The 19993-nt window shown below is 41.6% G+C and overlaps 3 pseudogenes; all 3 read left to right on the top strand.

Annotated features, from left to right (window-relative positions):
• Positions 1-302: 302 nt before the first annotated feature.
• On the top strand, positions 303-5050 carry LOC147799340 (alpha-N-acetylgalactosamine-specific lectin pseudogene; annotated as a pseudogene).
• A 2696-nt stretch (positions 5051-7746) lies between these two features.
• Positions 7747-10226, top strand: LOC147799339 (echinoidin pseudogene; annotated as a pseudogene).
• A 6563-nt stretch (positions 10227-16789) lies between these two features.
• LOC110987742 (echinoidin pseudogene) lies at positions 16790-18756 on the top strand (annotated as a pseudogene).
• The last annotated feature ends 1237 nt before the right edge of the window (positions 18757-19993 follow it).

The raw sequence follows: 19993 nt of genomic DNA, 5'->3' as shown, positions 1-19993 counted from the left end.
CGTACTTTTTAAATCCAGGTAAGAAACGTCTTTTTCAAGATTAACGTGAAGCGATTACAATTACTAGGACGGGGTTATTTTCATTTCTGTGCAATGGCAATGTTTACTACAATACCACCAAAATAGAAACATGACATACATGTAGAGAAGTTGAAACTCGTGAAGTTGACGCTTTGGCGAATATGGGCGATTCACAATAGCGCGCTTCCAAGAGTTTGCAACGCGTTGGCCAATCACAACGCGCCAAATTTGTCCACCATTTACAAATAGGCATTTGGTCGACAGATTTCGTGCATTATTATTAACCAACGCGTTGCAAACTCTTTGGAGACGCACTATTGGGAAACGCCCGTATTGACTGCAGCAACAAACGGTCGCTGTTTCATATAAAAACAGTATGGCGGTCACTGTCCAAGAGGGCCAAATCTGGTCTTGAATTCAACGATGGCACCTTTGCTTGGTGTGATGGGACTGGCCTTACCAAGCAAGGCGTGACAGGTGGCCAGAGAATCATGGGAATGAAGACTGCGGTGAATTCTGGAAGAACCCCCCATCAGGTTGGATGGAACGATGATTGGCGGGTGGCACTTGAACCATACCTTTGCAAAATGCCTTTTAATTGGGGGTAACTATAACATGGAAAGCAAGCTCGTCAAGGTAAACTACACCGATTAACTCCGTGTAAAACGAAATCGTCAAAAACATTACCCCATTCAACATTTCGCCCATCTCAAGCAGAGACAAGGCGTGGAAGAGCCACAATGCAAAAATAAATGGGACAGCGATTTTCATCGCTTGATGGATTGGGACATTCAGATTCGGTGCATGTCAACTGAAACTTTCAGTTGCGCAAGCGATGACTCTTAAACTTTGACACCGGCGAAGTTTGGTGTTTAGCTCTACAGTTGGAGGCAGTATTTTTGGAACATTTACAGCTGTCTCCCTACGATACATGTATTATTAAAAGAAGCAATCGACTTTAATATTCGATAGATTCCTGTGTTAACGAACCTTCCAGTGCTCGGATTGAATTGATGCCGGCATTTCATGTTACAAATCATTTCAATGTGGACAAGGTTCATCGCACTGTTTGTTGTTATGTAGAGAACGTAATGATATTTGAGTTTTGTGTTATAACCGGCATAATTAGGCATAAATTGATCTTTAATTACTGGATGACTGTGTAGGCCTCCTGTTGTGGTAAATAGAATAGATATATCACCTCTAACGAGATTCACTCAGAACTGGTAACTTCGGTCACAAAATACAATCACCAAACACAATCATGTAGTACAGAAAGATGGTCGACGTATGGACAAACGCGCCGTTGATCTGTTCCTTATCGGAGGGTGATCCACGTCTAAAGGGCAAAAAGTCTTGCTGAAGATTGTTCATCGACGCAGTGTCATTTAGTGGGTCGGCCTTTCCAGGTAAAAGAGGACGAGGAACGTAAATCTTACGCCAACAGCATATGAAAAGTTCTGTTTTGCTCACAAACTATGTGCGATTTGCAAATAAGCCATTTGTGAATAACATTTGAATGAGATCTGGTACGTTGATGCAGACTAAAGACACTGTTGCTATACCTCGTGATTCGGGGCAAGCTTTGCTTAGTTACATGAGAGACGTCTCGTACCAATCCACTGTTTTCAATGGATGAGACGGGCACAAAAGAACCAATCCATTCCAGAAATAGAGGTCGCTATGCAAAAGCTTGCACCGAATCACAAGGTATAGCAACAGTGTTTTTAGTCTGGGGAATTCAAATTGTTATTTTTATGGGCAATAAGATAGCACAATGTACCAGATTTTGTTCAAATTTAACCCGAAAAGGCCTTATTGCTGTAGTATTAACACCCAGAACACAGCACCGTGTGTGGAGGATTTGTGATTTGTCTGGAATAATGAAGCCCTTTCTTCAGTGAAAAATACGTCTGAACTAACTTCAATAATCTGAAATGAATTTCTAAACTTTCAAGATTACTTTGTGGTAGATTATCCAATAGCGAAGAAGGCAATGTGCCCACTCTACAGGACCTATAATTTTGGGCCTACAAAACATTTGAGGGCTTATACGAATATACCATAATGTGCTTCTTGTCTAGCCTGTTTTTGGTTCGAAAAAGCTTAAAATTAAATGACATATTGTTTGTTAGCACAGTGGATCAGCATTAACATAGAAAGCGACTGCAGCGCTTGGCAGCGGTGTAAAATGAGTACTGGTGTCAACGACCGAGTAGGGCCTACAGAACACTCTTCTGTTCCTGCATCGTAGCCATAACGATTAATGTGAGCTGGAGTTTCCTTGGAAAGACTTCTCAGCACAGATCCTGTTGACATTACAAGATCCGGGTTCGACGGATTCAAATAGTAAAAAAATCAGAGTGACGCAATTTCCATGGATCGGGCCACTGAGGTAAAACTTGTTTACCATCAATAACATTCTCAACCAAACGGTTGCAGTTTAATAGGCGCGGTCCCTGTATTGCTTTGGACTACGGTCTTTCTTGGTCCCCATCCAAGATCTGCGCCTCCAAGCTCCTACTGGGTGAATAAGCCTATTTAAATCAGCATTCAACAGCTCGTCAACCCACCCATCGTTCCACTTTCGACAAGGGCACGTTACAGAACCGACAAAGTACAAACTGCATTATGACTGCCCGACAAATTTCACGCACAGTATTCCTCCTTGCCCTCGGCTTGGCTGCGGGGATTGATCTTGACTGTCCACCGCTCTGGACTGGCTACCGTGACCACTGTTACCGTTTCTTCGGTCCACCCAAGACCTGGCAAGCGGCCGAGGAGCACTGTCAAGAGTTCTTCACTCGAAACGGCCAGGGGCACCTGGCGTCCATCCATAGCTCCGGGGAGAACAACCTCCTACTGCAGATGTGGATGAGCTCTTTGGTCCCAAACGACAATCTCACCGGAGGTTCTGTTGCACTTGGACTGAACGACTTGGAGACCGAGGGCGTTTTCACTTGGAGTGACGAGACGGATATTTTCTACAGCGCATGGCTGGATGGGCAACCAACCAACTGGCAAGGAAGAGAGGACTGTGGCTCTTTTTGGAGACACGACGGTCAGACTGGGTGGAATGACCACAGCTGTGATCTCGCTTTACCATACATTTGCAAGATGCCCACTAACAGGCCTTTTTAAAACCGCAAAGGCCTATTATCAAGTGTAAAAAGAGGTCACCACGTGATATATCATAGCTTAGAAAGCCCGGGTCACCAGACACGTCAGTCCATCACGATCCCTGTGAAAGAATTTACAATGCTCCATTATATTCGACCTTGGCAGTAGAACAATATTCAACAGAACTCACTGCACTTTGATATTATGCACACAGGGCCTATATCTCCCAAAATGTTTGACTGCACGCTGAATGTGCGGCACACTCGACTCTTTGCATCGGAGTTTTCGTTGAGCTACCTAGGTTCAGAATTCCATGTACCAGTTTTGCTCTTTGAAAATGTTATTTAATATAGCCTATTGCTATATACATGTACTTATACACCAATAAATTTCCAAAGCGGATCGATCGGATGAAAATCGTTGACAGCGAAATACACAAAATCTAGCCCTTTTTGTACAAATATTCAATCCAACATTGATGTTCAGTGCCTCTGGTAATGACAGTTTTCTCATGGATATGTCAAGTGGCCCCTAAGTATAGATAAAATGCCAAAACAAAAATTGGAACACAGAGGTACAATTTCAAGGACTTTAGTAAAATGAAATGTTTGTTACATGGCTCCATAAGAGTTTTATCCACTATTGACACTAAATTTATCTTGTTTTTCTATTTTGCTACCATTTCTAAATGTTTAATTCTCGAACGCTTAGCGGTTCAAAATACGAAAGAATGTTCTTTTAAGTGAGGCAGTGCGGCGGGGAATCATGATCACTGGACCACAACCTGAATTGTTGATTTTGGTCACTGGCTATGGAAATTACTGTCTGTGATTAGGAATGCTGACTCTCTTAACCATTTAATTAATCGCTCAAATCACATATTTTTCCTCTTTAATTGTACTTTTGGCTGTTAGTTAATGATACCTATTTAATATGTTTAGGGAAAGATTGTCTTATGACGTAAAGTGTAATGGGGGTTTTGTAATAATTGTAAACGCTGTGATATAGTTTCCACTATGAATAGCGTCTCTAAATGCAGAATAATAATAATAATGTCTCCAGTGGGAAAACAGATATTTTCTGTACTTACAGAGAAAGCAATGTGTAATTAGATAATGTTTCCCCTTTCCCTTATTTCTACCAAGTCTTAAACGTTTTACTCTAACGCGTGGCAAAAGCACGTGAAAAATTCAGTTTTTTTTGCCCTCTAATATCCGTCCGTAATAACTGTAATACATTGGTGCATAAAAGAACAGCTTACATTTAACAATTAATAATCGATGCATTTCTAACCACAAAAGCACAATTAACTATATTGTTCTAATCCTGTAATTGGCTGTGACCGAAGAAGTCAAAACAGCCAATTGTTCCTCAAATCATCTCGCTAAAAAGGGATGATTTAGACTGCACTTCACTCATCCCTGAGAGTTCCTTCATACTGGTTTGGTTCGGAGGACCTCTGCCATGTCCAGTTACTCACAACGTATAATTGACGGACAGAGCTAATTAAACCGTTTCCTCCCAAAATTTCAAACATTGCAATTGGGATTATATAATTCAGGAGATTCAGCACATCTACTATATTTACAACAAAATCCGTCTGTGAACTACGTCCGTAAAGAAAAGTTTGGAACTCTAGCTGGTAGAATGCGACTTGAAAGTGTAGCTGCAATGAAAATTTCTTAGACACAATTTTTCTTCAACTTTGTATTCTTCTTCAGTGTAAGGCAACTATCTTACATTTCTGTTCAGTTAAATGCATTGAAAGGTGCACTTTTAAAATAATTCAGATTATCCATGCTTTCCCGGACAGCTGAGGGCTGTTGCTATGACGTCATCTAGGGGAGACGTGGTGCAGCGCACAGATTTTTCTGTTCAAATTGCGAACCCAGAATTTATTTATTAAAAACATTTCTGAGAGAGGGATCGATATTTTCTTCTTGTTGTAAAACAACAATGTACCAGCAAAGAAGAGAAAATTGAGTCGAAAAATCTGCAAAAATGCAGGCTTTTTGTGTACAAACCAGTGTTATATTGAGGCCTTCTTCTTGGGATGACATCAAAGGTTTTTCATGAATCTGGAAATGAGTATAAAAACCAAAAAGGAGGTGATTTGCTGACATACCCTTTGAAATAGTGAACTAAAAGTGGAAAATAACATTTTCTTAGACACAAAAGTGAAGGTTTGTTTTGAAAGAAAGTGATTGCAGCTACTCGGACCACCAACATAAAATGTGAGACTCCTACGCTTGCCACGAAAGCGGTGTGAAATGAAAGATTTCTAAAAAGGAGTATCCAACGTTTTTCGTCTTTAAAAGATTCCTAGCCCCCTCCTAGATTCTAAGAAATTTGTTTGTACCATTCGTTAATACAGCAGGCTTCAGATTCCTTGAAACAGGGTATAGAATTTCGGAGATTTGAACTCACTGATGAAATATGCTTAATTTATGGAATCAGACATTGAAGTACATGTATATCTTGCTTTTTTGTACTTGAAGTTACATTGATTAAATCGTTTCGTTTCTGTTAAATTAGAAATATAAAAGCACCCTCCAATTGATGATACTCACAGAAGAGCAATTAAGTACTGAAATATGGATTGCGAGAAACCCGGCTCAGTGGCAGCGCTGTGAGGTCGGTACTGGGGATAGGGCCTACCGTCCCAGCTCTACGGGACTACAGAACACTTACTCCGGTCCATTTACATGATGTCAGGTTTCTTTGGAAAGGCTTACGTACACGTTGTGATTTCACGAAATACCAGCACGGAATGAACCCCTTGTCACTGCAAGATCAGAGTTCAACTGTTGTAAACTGTACAACATATGCACCGTGACAAGGTTTCCTGGGACTGGCCAACAGCATTCTCAGCCAACCTGTTACTGTTTGGTACAGTGCCGGTGGTGTACTTTGACTTCGGTCCCTAAGCTGGTCCACCGTTGACTGGAGAACTGGTTCTCCAGGAATACTTTAAGGCGAAAAACAGCTGGTATGTAACAATCCAAGTCTTTCGATCTCGATTTTTGAAGGGGTGAGTAACTCGTCTTAGGTCTGGGAAATGAGGTTTTTCTAAAAACGAGTCTCCAACATGTTTTTTAATCCTTAAAACAGTCCTCTCCCGTTTTCCAAGAAACCAAAAAAGGTGGTGGTACCATATCAAAAATGCTGACGCTTAGTGCTTGAATATGTCTGGGGTGAAATAAGCAATTTAACGAGCTTGACTTGTGGAAACTCTACCTTCAAATTTGGGACTTGCAATCACATTCTAATTAAATTATCTCACCTCTGTTCAATCGTAAATTTAAAAAAAAAACACTCTAAAATCGGAAAATCTCCTACAACAATAAGGCTAAATAGCTTTAATATCCCATGAAGACGGAAAGTACACTAGATTCAGTCCTCTGCTTGACTTCGCTAAACTGCTGATTCTGCACGTTCCCAGGGGCTTGAGGAATTAAATTGAATTGCACTGGCAAAAAGGATGTATTAAAAGGAAACTGAGGCAAAGCCGTCGTGAGGGCTACACTTGCACTCAGTCATACAACAAACTAATGGCATACAACAACGACAACTTGGAAGAGGGGTACGACAACTGCATTTCGTGCCTTTGCTGCGAGACGCAACATGTCTGTCCCTTGACGACGTGCAAAACGCACAGCCTGGAAAGGCAAATACACTTTCGTTTTCACCCACACATACCTTACACAACTACTGTGGACATTCCTTTCTGTTTGTGTAGTTTAGAAAACTCCGTGAAAATACTCATTTTTCTTGAACTGGGAACACGATTTTCAGCTGGCTTTTTGTACAAGGTTTCTTTGACTAGGCCTATTCCTCTTCCTTTTACGACAGATGACCCCAACCCCCAAAATGCCTCTGAACGTCTTTTTCAAAGAAGGACAAACGTCCTGTGGACATATGTAAGTCCACAGAACGTCTTCCTTTCCTGCATCGTGTGGACATCTTTTGTTCACAAGTCCACACTAGGTACATGTATGTAAGGTTAGCGCACCAAGAGACACAAATCTCAGCTGTGCGTGCCTATACGCCTCCCTGCACCTTCCCAGTGGAAAAATAAACTCAACAGAAGGGCCTGAATGTAGCAAAAATGTGTTTTCATTTTCACGAAGGGACGTGCATCTTTGCTAATTGACTTCGGCCAGTTAGTTGGTTCATAATGTACCATCATGTACAGTACGTGAACCTTTCAATGAATCGTGCTAAGGTTTCTTTACTACACAAAGTTGTTAGAAATGGTAGTGTTTGCATTTTAAAATAGAAGAAAATTCTCTTGCGATTATCTAGAAAACCCGCCTTTCTTTGAAATTCACACGTGTGTCTCTTCGTGAAAACAGTGACAAGGTGGCAGTCGCTTTAACCGACACGACACAGAAAAGTTACTTAGAATTTGAACACGGTTAATCTTGAGTCTTTGGGGAATAGATCTTACTACTGCGCCAAATGTCCGTTCGGTTGAAAAGAAATGATCTGGTCGATTTCTGTGAAATCGGCCTGACGTGATCCAATTGGCATTGGCTCAATTTCTCTGTGATGCACGGGCTCAGAGGACGTCTTTTCCACTTACTTAATTGGATGCACTTTAGACACAAGGGAGGAATTCGTTAAACGTCTATATAAACCGGTATTGAGCGAACTATAGTCAGACCATTCTTCGGTATCGAGTTTGACAAGAGTGCAAACACGTTCCAGAATCTGACAAAGTACATACAGCATCATGACCGCCCGACAGATTTCGTGTGCAGCTCTCTTCCTAGTCATCGGCTTGGCTGCTGGGGTGGATCTGGACTGTCCACCCTTCTGGACTCGCTTCGGTGATCACTGTTACCGTTTCTTCCGCCCTACCAAGTCCTGGCAAGCAGCCGAGGAGCACTGCCAAGAGTTCTTTTCCCGAAAGGGCCAGGGGCACCTGGCGTCCATCCACACTGCAGAAGAGAACAACTTCCTGATTCAGATGTGGCAGACTCTGGTCCCAAGAGAAGAAAATTACGTTAATACCCACGTCTGGCTCGGACACACTGACCAGACGAAGGAAGGGACCTTCTCCTGGAGTGACGGGACGGGCTTTTACTACCAGGCATGGCGTGACGGGCAGCCGAACAACAGTGGGCAGGGAGAAGACTGTGGCACTTTTTGGAACCACGGCAATGTGATAGGATGGAATGACGATCGATGCAGGGCCACCTTGCCGTACATCTGCAAAATGCCCATTAATAAGGAGTAAATCGAAGGAAACCTGAAAAGTGGCCACAACCAGCATCACTGCATCTTTCCATTATGAACTTGAAACAACGACTCGGTACAACGCACACTGGCAGATGCAGGACCACGTGACACAAAACCAGCCATGCCAAGGAGTTGTGAAAAACACACCCAATGAACACCGTGCGTCCGTGAACAGAAACGCGGCGACAGCCACGTAACAATGGCATCGTGCTATTAATTGCTGGAACACTTTTGATTCAATACTTATCTTTTTCAAACTTTCTCAGTTGCATGAACGATAGTTCGTCGTTTGGAAACTCCTTTGCAGTGGAGGTGTTGCTGACGAGAGCTCTGCAATAATTTGATGAGATTTCATATCAGAATCAATCTACCTCTTTGAATTATCGACGGTTCCCCACATTAAGTTACCAACGTCTATGTATTTTATTGACTCTTTATAAAATAGCTTCAAATGCACTTTGTCTCAGGTTTATGATCAGATATACACGTTATGGATGGTGGTTCACTTTTTAAGTCTTTGCATTGCCGTGTTTGTTTTGTATGGTTTACTGTTGTTTGTTTATTAGAGTAGCTATAGCGAGAATTATCGAAACGCATATATGTATGTACTAGGCACTATTTTCAATTATACTTTACATTACTGCCTTTACATTGGCACATCGCACCCAGACAGTCCATCACACTACTTGCAAGTAACAAGGAACTTGATATACTCACCAATTTACTGAAGAAATGTATCCTGAAAGCAAAGAAATTTGATTGACCAACGGTTATGCGATTGAGAAAATGTATGGACGTCGCTTTGCCTCATTTCTGTGAGCTTCATAGAATATCTCAGACATCTTCGGTAATCTGATTCATATGACATGTCTTTGAAAATTTCCTAGATCTTTTGCCCACCTTAATAAGAAAACCATTTAAGGTAAAATTTCGGACGAATTAAATGCCAGGGATATACGAGCCCCTAATGTGTCTACTATCCGAGGTCAACTCCTCATCTCCAGGAATGTGGAAGAACAAGGCAGGTAAAATGGCCTGAATAAAATATTACTTGAAATTCCCAGTATGCTGAAAGTTTCGAAGGCATAGACGAAGAGCGGTTATTTAGTTCAAACAAGCTGATTGATTAAATCGATATTCTATTAGGAATTTCGGAGCATGAAAACGTTGTCATTGTGCAGTTCTTTTTTAAAGCTTCGATATGTAAGCGGATGTGATCGATTTGTCGTTTTCATTAATAAATAATTGTTCTGCTATGAGCAAGCTCAGAAATTTTTCCCTGGAGAGAAACAAACCATGAATCAACTTTCCAAAATATCTGCAGGAGAGGGGTTGAGTTTATTCTGAACACTACTACGTAATGACAATGGTGGTATGTTTCTTTTAATAGCTCCTTCACATGAAGTTTCATATTCAGACATACGGTACCAGCAAAGAATGCGCTATCCTTAACTTTGATATTAAAACATCCGTGTTCATCGAGTCTTAGACTGTTAAAACATTATGTAGCGTAAGATGGTTTCTTTTAAACTGGCCAGCAAGGGTAAGACTCTTTCACCGCCAAAGGCTCATCAGTTCGTATTATACGGTCCTTCGTAGTTCAGCTCCGATTTCTAATGTCAATACGTTCGATTCAGTGCTGTGAATTTGGGAACTGATGGATGGGTGACTGTAGCCGGGGATTACTTGCCCGGCCATGGAAATTTGAAAAAAATAGAGGCGGGGAGGCGCCGACACAATATAACACCGGGCGAGGGCAATGTTCATGACACATTTATACATTTGTTCCTGTTAAAAATACACAGCAGATAAATAAACTTGATGGTCATTTTTGTCTCAGATTTTTCGAAGTTTTGTACCCTCTTCTTCAGAGAACTTTCCAGTATCGTCATAAAGCTTCCTTTCTGAAGATATATATTTGAAAAAGACTTGGAGCCGGGTTACTTTTCAACCATGTCACTGCCGGGGGAGGCCGCTGTCCAATTTAAAAAGAAAAATGTGCATGTAAAAGCAAATTTTTTTCAGGACAATTCTTCCGAAATCCAATCTTAATCCGACACATAGTTTTGTTGTTACGGTCTTTTGAAGTTCAAGACCACACACATGCCAGTCCGCATGCACTAAGCACGACAGTGGAACGTTGCCTGACGTGTCTATAGGAAACATGGGCTCTGCACGAGAACGTTACAGTTCGAAATTCACAAATCGGTGTCAAACTTACTGCAAAGAGTTACTAAAAACTTCTGAAGGCTCTACGCGTTAAAAAATAAATTGTGGCGATATATGTCAGGGTCAAAGAATTTTAAACAGTCTATACATTTCTTAGCGACCAATTGAAAAGCTTAAAATGCACTTATGTACGTAACGCTAATTACTACACACGTACACCTGTCCGATTTTACCGATTTATCGTTAGCCTTGGCCAAAGGCGTCCAACGATGGTGTTGACGATTGTACGCACATTCACCTTACACTGTCGCCGATCTTGACCAGGGCAGGAGAGCCGGCAAACTAGGAAGGTGTGAGGCAGGCTTGCAAGGTGGTGGTCAAATTGAAAATCATTCATGACGGGCCCCAGGTTGCAGTGGCACTGGATGCTATCAGTACTATAAGCGTCTGATTAGCTAAATAGAAAAAAGGTGGAAAAGGAGCCTAGATTTATTGCATTTGCAAAGATAAAATTACAGCTCGCTGCAAAACTGTGTATCGTTACTTCCACTCGTTAAAACAACAAAATACATCTACATTTTGGGTGCCAGTATGCTAACTCTAGAGACACTTGAACTTTTCTCCATATTGGTGAAGACAATAATTCTCGTAAGTAAAGGTACATGCACTAGATAGAAGAAATGCCGAGGACGGATTGCGCCCGGAAGGTCGCGGTATCGACGACTGCAATAATAAAAGACGGGGTTGGCAGGTACCGTAACTGATGAAGGGCACACAACATTGTTTGAAAATTCCGGGTGAATAAAATATAGACCACTTACTCCGTTTCTGCATTGTAGAGACGATAATTTTTACCTGTTGTCAGGCAAATTTCTTTTGCAATTTTTTACACGGTCATTTAAGGAAATGTCAGCACAGAATAAAGGTTTACTTTCAAACAAATTGATTGTAGCTACCATTTAGGCACCAACTTCTGACTCCTGCGCTTGCCATGGCAATGGTGTCACATGGGTACCAGTGCCATGAGAGCGAGTATGGCCTATGGAACATCCTGTGACAATGATACTATTTACATGAAGTCAGGTTTTAAGTCAGATTGTTTTTAGAAAGTCTTCTAAGTGGTGTTATTTTCAGAAATATCAGCACAGAATGATTCCGTTAATTAACAACATTACGAGATCCGGGTTCACTGGTGATCAAAGGTAAAATATATGCCCGTTGACACGGTTTCCGGGGATGGGCTGAGGGTGAAACTTGTTTACCACCAGCAGCCTGCATTCTCAACAAACCCGTTACTGTCACGTACAGTCCCTGCCGTGTACTTTGACTTTGGTCCATTGGGTAACCAGTTCTCCAGTAGCAGGTATGTCGGGAGATTTTTTAGCTGTTGCTCGGAGCCGCCGACTTTCCGGCTTAAGAACTGGAAAAAAAGATGAATTTTTTATGTTGAGAAATCTCGGATCCACCGAGCAACAATTTACCGATATAAATGTGACAAGAAAATGTCGGCGGTGGCGAAGTCACCAATTTAAATTTTGTGAGCTTTGGCGACTAGTGCTAGTGGTATAGGGATACCTTTTTTCTTCTTTTTTATTGGGGGGGGGTTATATTTTGCATTCTTCCTTCGAATTTTAAGACCCGCTTATTTGTGTTTTCGTCCTCTGAACGTTTTTTAAACAAAACTTCGTGCAACAACTTATAAAAAATTCTCGCCTAAATGTTTAAATAAATTGTCATCCACCCCAAATCTTCCCACAGCTATTCAATCTCCATTTTTGAAGATTTTTTTGTCTTTGATCGGAGAAATGGGGATCATCTTCTAAGAACGAGCATCCAACGTTTTTCGTCATTAAAAGATTCCTAGCCCCCTAATCCAAGATACTAAGAAATTTGGTAGTACCATTGGTTAAAAAATACAGCAGGCTTCAGATTCCTTGAAACAGGGTACGATGTCAGAGATTTTAACTCAGTGATGAAATGTGCTTGACTAATGGGATCAGAAATTGAAGTATCTTGCTTTCCAGTACTTGAAGTTACATTGATTAAATCGTTTCGTTTCTGTTCAATCAGAAGTATATAAACACCCTCCAATTGATGAAACTCACAGAAGATCAATTAAGTACTGAAACATGGATTGCGAGAAACCCGGCTCAGTTGCAGCGCTGTGAGGTCGGTACCGGTGATAGGGCCTGCCGTCCCAGCTCTACGGGCCTACAGAACACTTACTCCGGTCCTGCATCGTATTATACCATTAACATGATGTCAGGTTTCTTTGGAAAGGCTTACATACACGGTGTTATTTTCAAGAAATACCAGCACAGAGTGAACCCGTTGACACTGCAAGATCAGAGTTCAACTGTTTTAAACTGTACAACATATGCACCGTGACACGGTTTCCTGGGATTGGCCAACAGCATTCTCCACCAACCTGTTACCATCAGGTACGGTTCGGGTGGCGTACGTTGACTTCAGTCCCTAGTTGGCCCTATATCCGCTGACTGGAGAACCACAGGTTCTCCAGGAATGCTCTAATTAGTTGTAGGGCAAAGAACAGTTAGTACATAACCACCCCCAAGTCTTTCCCATGGCTATTCGATCTCAATTTTGAAGGGGAGATTAACTCGTCTCGGGTCGGGGAAATGAGGAGTTTTTTTAGGCCTAATCCTTAAAACAGTCAGGACGCCGTTTCCAAGAAACTAAAAAGGTGGTGGAATATCATTTCAAAAATGCTCACGCTTAGTGCTTAAATATGTCCGTTGTGAAATAAGCAATTTAACGAGCTTGGCTTGTGGAAAGTAATTATCTTCCAATTTGGGACTTGCAATCACATTCTAATTAAAGTATCTCACCTCTGTTCAATCGTAAATTAAAAACAAAATACTCTAAAATCGAGGAATCTCCTACAAAATTTTTTTACACGACAGTAAGGCTAAATAGCTTTAATATCTTACGAGGGCGGAAAGTGCACTAATTCCCTCATCGTTCCAGAAAGAATTTATACTCTTACGAAGAAATTTTGAAACTCTATCATGTGCGTTTTTTGCACACATCGCAGGCTCAAAACCTGCCACCCATACTCGAAGACAGGCAGGAGCAATTTCGTGGCATGTCAACAAAGAATATCACTCAGCATTGTGGATGAATCTGAATTGTCCTGTCGGTTTTTGTGCAAAATCTTAATTGATAAATCTTCTTCGTGACAAAACAATCCTGGGTTATTAGACAGAAATCAAGGTTGTGAGTAACGAGCACGACCAATATGAAGATGTTAGGTTTCTTTCAAAAGGCTACTTTGAATTCAGTTTTGGCCTGCTCAGTCCGTTTAACCCTCAAACAGCAGGGTTATTTTGGCCCATCTAACAGCCAGGTGGGGGAGGATCTCTCTCCCCCTCAAGAAATTGACTGTGTTAGGCTCGATCATAGTATATTTTTAAACTTGGCATATGTAAAGACACTCCTTCACATTGAAAATGTGACGTTTGAAGCCAATCAAACATTATTGTTTTGTTGTTACTGTCATTTGAATTTCTAGACTACATTTGAGCCCGCCCGCTTTCATTGAGAGCCGCAGTGGAAAAAGACTTTCAGTACATGTTCAGCTGACCTGTCTTGGAAAAGTAAGCGCTGCGCAAGAACGGTACAATTGATTTTCACCAAATTGGTGTCAAAAAGACCGCAACGAGTTACTAAAATCTCCTTGAGACTCAACTCCAGAAAAAAATGCACTGCGACGATATCGGAAATAATGTTGGGGGCCGGAAAACAGGGGTCATACCCCCCCGCCCTGTAGGGCGTAATGGCAAACATTCTCATCCAATGCAATCCCATTCAATTAATGCCATCCAAAGGATTATGCAACCAAATTCACTTGGAAAGATTCCTCTGCTTGACTTCGCTAAACTGCTGATTTTGCACGTTCCCAGGGGCTTGAGGAATTAAATCGAATTGCACTGGCTTAACAACATGTCAACGATGGAGGATACGGGGACATCAATCCCAAATATGCAGGCTATAATTTGAATACTTATTTTTACACCTATAAAGTATTGCCAAATTAGGGTATTTAAATGATGGATCCACCCGCGAAATAGGAAATTTTGAGACATGAAAAATTCTTTGACAATTTGATTATTTACATTCGCATTCATGTACTTCTTGTTGAATCAGATGTGCTTGTAAACTTTAGAAATATCTATAACTCTAGAAATCCCAAATTCTCCAAATGATAAAAGTGAATTGAAACTGACCTTTTCCCTGAAAATATTTTGAGTCCCACGTCATCGTTCCTAGTATAGACCTAAATCAACAGAGCACAGGCCGTCACCGTTTTCAAGAAGATACAGGAATATCAAATGTAACATTTTGTTTATTTTATTTCGATTTGATCATTGTTTTGTTTTAAACATCGTACTCTTCCTTTCATTCTTTGCCATTATTGACGCAAGGCACAGTCATCTGGATAACTGTGATATTTCCGTTCAGGGAAACCCCCAACTGACTACTCTCAAGTCGGTTCGACACCGGAAACTCATCAAATGTTAAACAAATTGGCTTAAGGTAAATTTACAGTTCAAATTAAAAAGGATTTAATTCAGTTAGCCCTACAGTCAAAGGTTACAAAATGCAACAAGAAATTTGGGAGTTGTTGATAAGGGACAACGCCAGACTAGGGTCCAGTCCCGTGAGACGACCGTGCTCGAACGGAAATAAGAAAAGAGGGAGTCCCGCGAATCGGTGATTCAGAACAATCCCACGAGAAGATAGTGGGTTCCATCACAGATAAGGAACAGTTCCGTCCAGGTCTCAGACAACAAGGGTGGAGAAGAAGATTGAATACAGCAGGAGCCCTTAGGATGATTGTGTCAAATGAGGAGCAGGCAACCAGTGTGAGAGCGGTTTGGTTGGTCTGGTATAGTGAAGCGGCGATTCCTTCCCGTCGGCTTGGAAGTGTCGTCCTCCTCACCAAAGTCAGGAAAGGAATGCCGCGCTACAACCCAACCCAATCTAACACTCAAGCCCAGGCCAATGCCTTCCACATTGTCTTAAACTTTCTTTTGGGGAATGGAGAATGATGGGCCATGCATATTTGACAGAGGTTAAACCACAAGGATGTATTAAAAGGAAACTGAGGCAAAGCCGTCGTGAGGGCTACACTTGCACTCAGTCATACAACAAACTAATGGCATACAACAACGACAACTTGGAAGAGGGGTACGACAACTGCATTTCGTGCCTTTGCTGCGAGACGCAACATGTCTGTCCCTTGACGACGTGCAAAACGCACAGCCTGGAAAGGCAAATACACTTTCGTTTTAACCCACACATACCTTACACAACTACTGTGGACATTCCTTTCTGTTTGTGTAGTTTAGAAAACTCCGTGAAAATACTCATTTTTCTTGAACTGGGAACACGATTTTCAGCTGGCTTTTTGTACAAGGTTTCTTTGACTAGGCCTATTCCTCTTCCTTTTACGACAGATGACCCCAACCCCCAAAATGCCTCTGAACGTCTTTTTCAGAGAAGGACAAACGTCCTGTGGACATGTGTAAGTCCACAGAACGTCTTCCTTTCCTGCATCGTGTGGACATCTTTTGTTCACAAGTCCACACTAGGTACATGTATGTAAGGTTAGCGCACCAAGAGACACAAATCTCAGCTGTGCGTGCCTATACGCCTCCCTGCACCTTCCCAGTGGAAAAATAAACCCCACAGAAGGGCCTGAATGTAGCAAAAATGTGTTTTCATTTTCACGAAGGGACGCGCATCTTTGCTAATTGACTTCGGCCAGTTAGTGGGTTCATAATGTACCATCATGTACAGTACGTGAACCTTTCAAAGAATCGTGCTAAGGTTTCTTTACTACACAAAGTTGTTAGAAATGGTAGTGTTTGCAGTTTTAAAATAGAAGAAAATTCTCTTGCGATTATCTAGAAAACCCGCTTTTCTTTGAAATTCACACGTGTGTCTCTTCGTGAAAACAGTGACAAGGTGGCAGTCGCTTTAACCGACACGACACAGAAAAGTTACTTAGAATTTGAACACGGTTAATCTTGAGTCTTTGGGGAATAGATCTTACTACTGCGCCAAATGTCCGTTCGGTTGAAAAGAAATGATCTGGTCGATTTCTGTGAAATCGGCCTGACGTGATCCAATTGGCATTGGCTCAATTTCTCTGTGATGCACGGGCTCAGAGGACGTCTTTTCCACTTACTTAATTGGATGCACTTTAGACACAAGGGAGGAATTCGTTAAACGTCTATATAAACCGGTATTGAGCGAACTATAGTCAGACCATTCTTCGGTATCGAGTTTGACAAGAGTGCAAACACGTTCCAGAATCTGACAAAGTACATACAGCATCATGACCGCCCGACAGATTTCGTGTGCAGCTCTCTTCCTAGTCATCGGCTTGGCTGCTGGGGTGGATCTGGACTGTCCACCCTTCTGGACTCGCTTCGGTGATCACTGTTACCGTTTCTTCCGCCCTACCAAGTCCTGGCAAGCAGCCGAGGAGCACTGCCAAGAGTTCTTTTCCCGAAAGGGCCAGGGGCACCTGGCGTCCATCCACACTGCAGAAGAGAACAACTTCCTGATTCAGATGTGGCAGACTCTGGTCCCAAGAGAAGAAAATTACGTTAATACCCACGTCTGGCTCGGACACACTGACCAGACGAAGGAAGGGACCTTCTCCTGGAGTGACGGGACGGGCTTTTACTACCAGGCATGGCGTGACGGGCAGCCGAACAACAGTGGGCAGGGAGAAGACTGTGGCACTTTTTGGAACCACGGCAATGTGATAGGATGGAATGACGATCGATGCAGGGCCACCTTGCCGTACATCTGCAAAATGCCCATTAATAAGGAGTAAATCGAAGGAAACCTGAAAAGTGGCCACAACCAGCATCACTGCATCTTTCCATTATGAACTTGAAACAACGACTCGGTACAACGCACACTGGCAGATGAAGGACCACGTGACACAAAACCAGCCATGCCAAGGAGTTGTGAAAAACACACCCAATGAACACCGTGCGTCCGTGAACAGAAACGCGGCGACAGCCATGTAACAATAGTATCGTGCTATTAATTGCAGGAACACTTTTGATTCAATACTTATCTTTTTCAAACTTTCTCAGTGGCATGAACGATAGTTCGTCGTTTGGAAACTCCTTTGCAGTGGAGGTGTTGCTGACGAGAGCTCTGCAATAATTTGATGAGATTTCATATCAGAATCAATCTACCTCTTTGAATTATCGACGGTTCCCCACATTAAGTTACCAACGTCTATGTATTTTATTGACTCTTTATAAAAATAGCTTTAAATGCACTTGTTTCAGGTTTATGATCAGATATATACGTTATGGATGGTGGTTCACTTTTTAAGTCTTTGCATTGCGTGTTTGGTTTTGTATGGTTTACTGCTGTTTGTTTATTATTAGAGTAGCTATAGCGAGAATTATCGAAACGCATATATGCATGTACTAGGCACTATTTTCAATTATACTTTACATTACTGCCTTTACATTGGCACATCGCACCCAGACAGTCCATCACACTACTTGCAAGTAACAAGGAACTTGATATACTCACCGAATTACTGAAGAAATGTACCCTGAAAGCAAAGAAATTTGATTGACCAACGGTTAGCGATTTTAAACTGGGAAGTTTAAAAAGACCCAACTGTCCTTTACACAATGGGCGCTCGTGTAAGCTAAATACTTTCCCCTCTATTTGTGGAAATTCCAGATACCGCAGCATATGATTTCTGTTAATTTTTTTTAGTCCTGGCTCAACTTGAGAAAATGTATGGACGTCGCTTTGCCTCATTTCTGTGAGCTTCATAGAATATCTTAGACATCTTCGGTAATCTAATTCATATGACATATGTCTATGCAAATTTCCTAGAACTTTTGCCCACCTATTCAATAAGAAAATCGTTTACGGTAAAATGTGGGGCGAAATGCCATGGACATGATCATTTAATTTGTCTACTCTCCGAGGTCAACTGCTAATCTCCAGGAATGTGGAAGAACAAGGCATGTAAAATGGCCTAAATAAAATATTACTAGAAATTCCAGGTATTCTGAAATTTTCGAAGACATATATCGTTTAGTTTAAACGTAGACGTAGAGTGGTCATTTAGTTTAAACAAGTTGATTGATTAAATCATATTCTGTTAGGAACTTAGAAGCATGAAAACGTTGTCTTTGTGTAGCTCTTTTTTAAGGCTTTAATATGCAAGCGAATGTGATGGGTTTATTGTTCTCTTCAACCATTGTTCCGCCTTGGGCATCTTTAAAAATATCCTCCAGAAAGAATTGTACACTCTGAGGACTACTACTTATAACGACAACAGCGTTAGGCGTCTTCTAAAAGCTTCTTCACGTGCAGATTTATTTTCAGAGAAACCGTACAAGCAAACAATGCACTGTAAACTGAACGTCCGTGTTCGTTGAGTTTAGACCGTTAAAAGAGTACACGAGGTGCATAAATTTCATGGTCATTTTTCTCTCCACTTTTTAGCATTTTGTAGCGCTTTCTTCAAAAACCCCTGCAATTTTAAAGAGCCAGATTATTTTGGACCATCTCACTGCCGGAGGGACCGATGTCCAATTTAATAAAAAACAATGTGCAAAAGCGCTCCTTTTCAGAACAATTCGGAAGTTCTGACATAAAGGAATAATGCATAGCGTCAATCACTGTGCACCTAGCCTGTTTTACCGGTTTAATGCCAGCCTATTGCCGCCAAGGCGTCCAACGACAGTGTAAGATGGTGTTGACCATTACACACCATTACCCACCTTACACTGTCGCCGACCACCTTGACAATGGACAGGTGAGCCGATTAACCAGGAAAAGTGTGTTGAGGCAGGCTTGCAAGGTGGTCAATTTGCATGATCATCATTCATGACGGGCCCCAGGTTGCAGTGGTGGCACGGGATGCTACATTACTATGCTATTTGGGATGCAAAGTATTTGAGTGGGAAATGGTGCATAAATTGGCTTAAAATGGGAACATCAGAGGCACGAATATCGCAGCAACGGTCCTAAAAAGAAATAAAAGGGGAGATTTGGGGTTTCTTTGTGTGATCTTTATGGTTTTTCTGAGTGGTAAGTATATATGATCCCAGTCATTTCCCAGATTTCTGTGCCAAGTGATAATAACATTAAAAAAGATATAAGCTTGCTTTTATCCGCAGTATTACTGTGACTAGTATAAGGCTTAGCGTCTTATTAAAAGTGAAAAAAATATAGAAAAGGAGACTACTGAGATGTACTGCATTTGCAGTGATACAATTGCTGCAAAAGTGTGTATATCGCTGCTCCCGCTCTTTCACAACAAAGTAAAACTAACATTTGGACGTCTGCTGACTTTTCCTCCCATGCTGATGAAGAAAACTGTCCTCTGCAGTGAAAATGCAGGCATAGCAAGAAA

The sequence above is a fragment of the Acanthaster planci genome, linkage group LG04, assembly GCF_054643075.1.
Source record: "Acanthaster planci isolate LZ-2023a linkage group LG04, COTS_SCS, whole genome shotgun sequence".
Lineage (NCBI taxonomy): Eukaryota > Metazoa > Echinodermata > Asteroidea > Valvatida > Acanthasteridae > Acanthaster > Acanthaster planci.
This window is presented reverse-complemented; position numbering and strand designations above follow the sequence as displayed.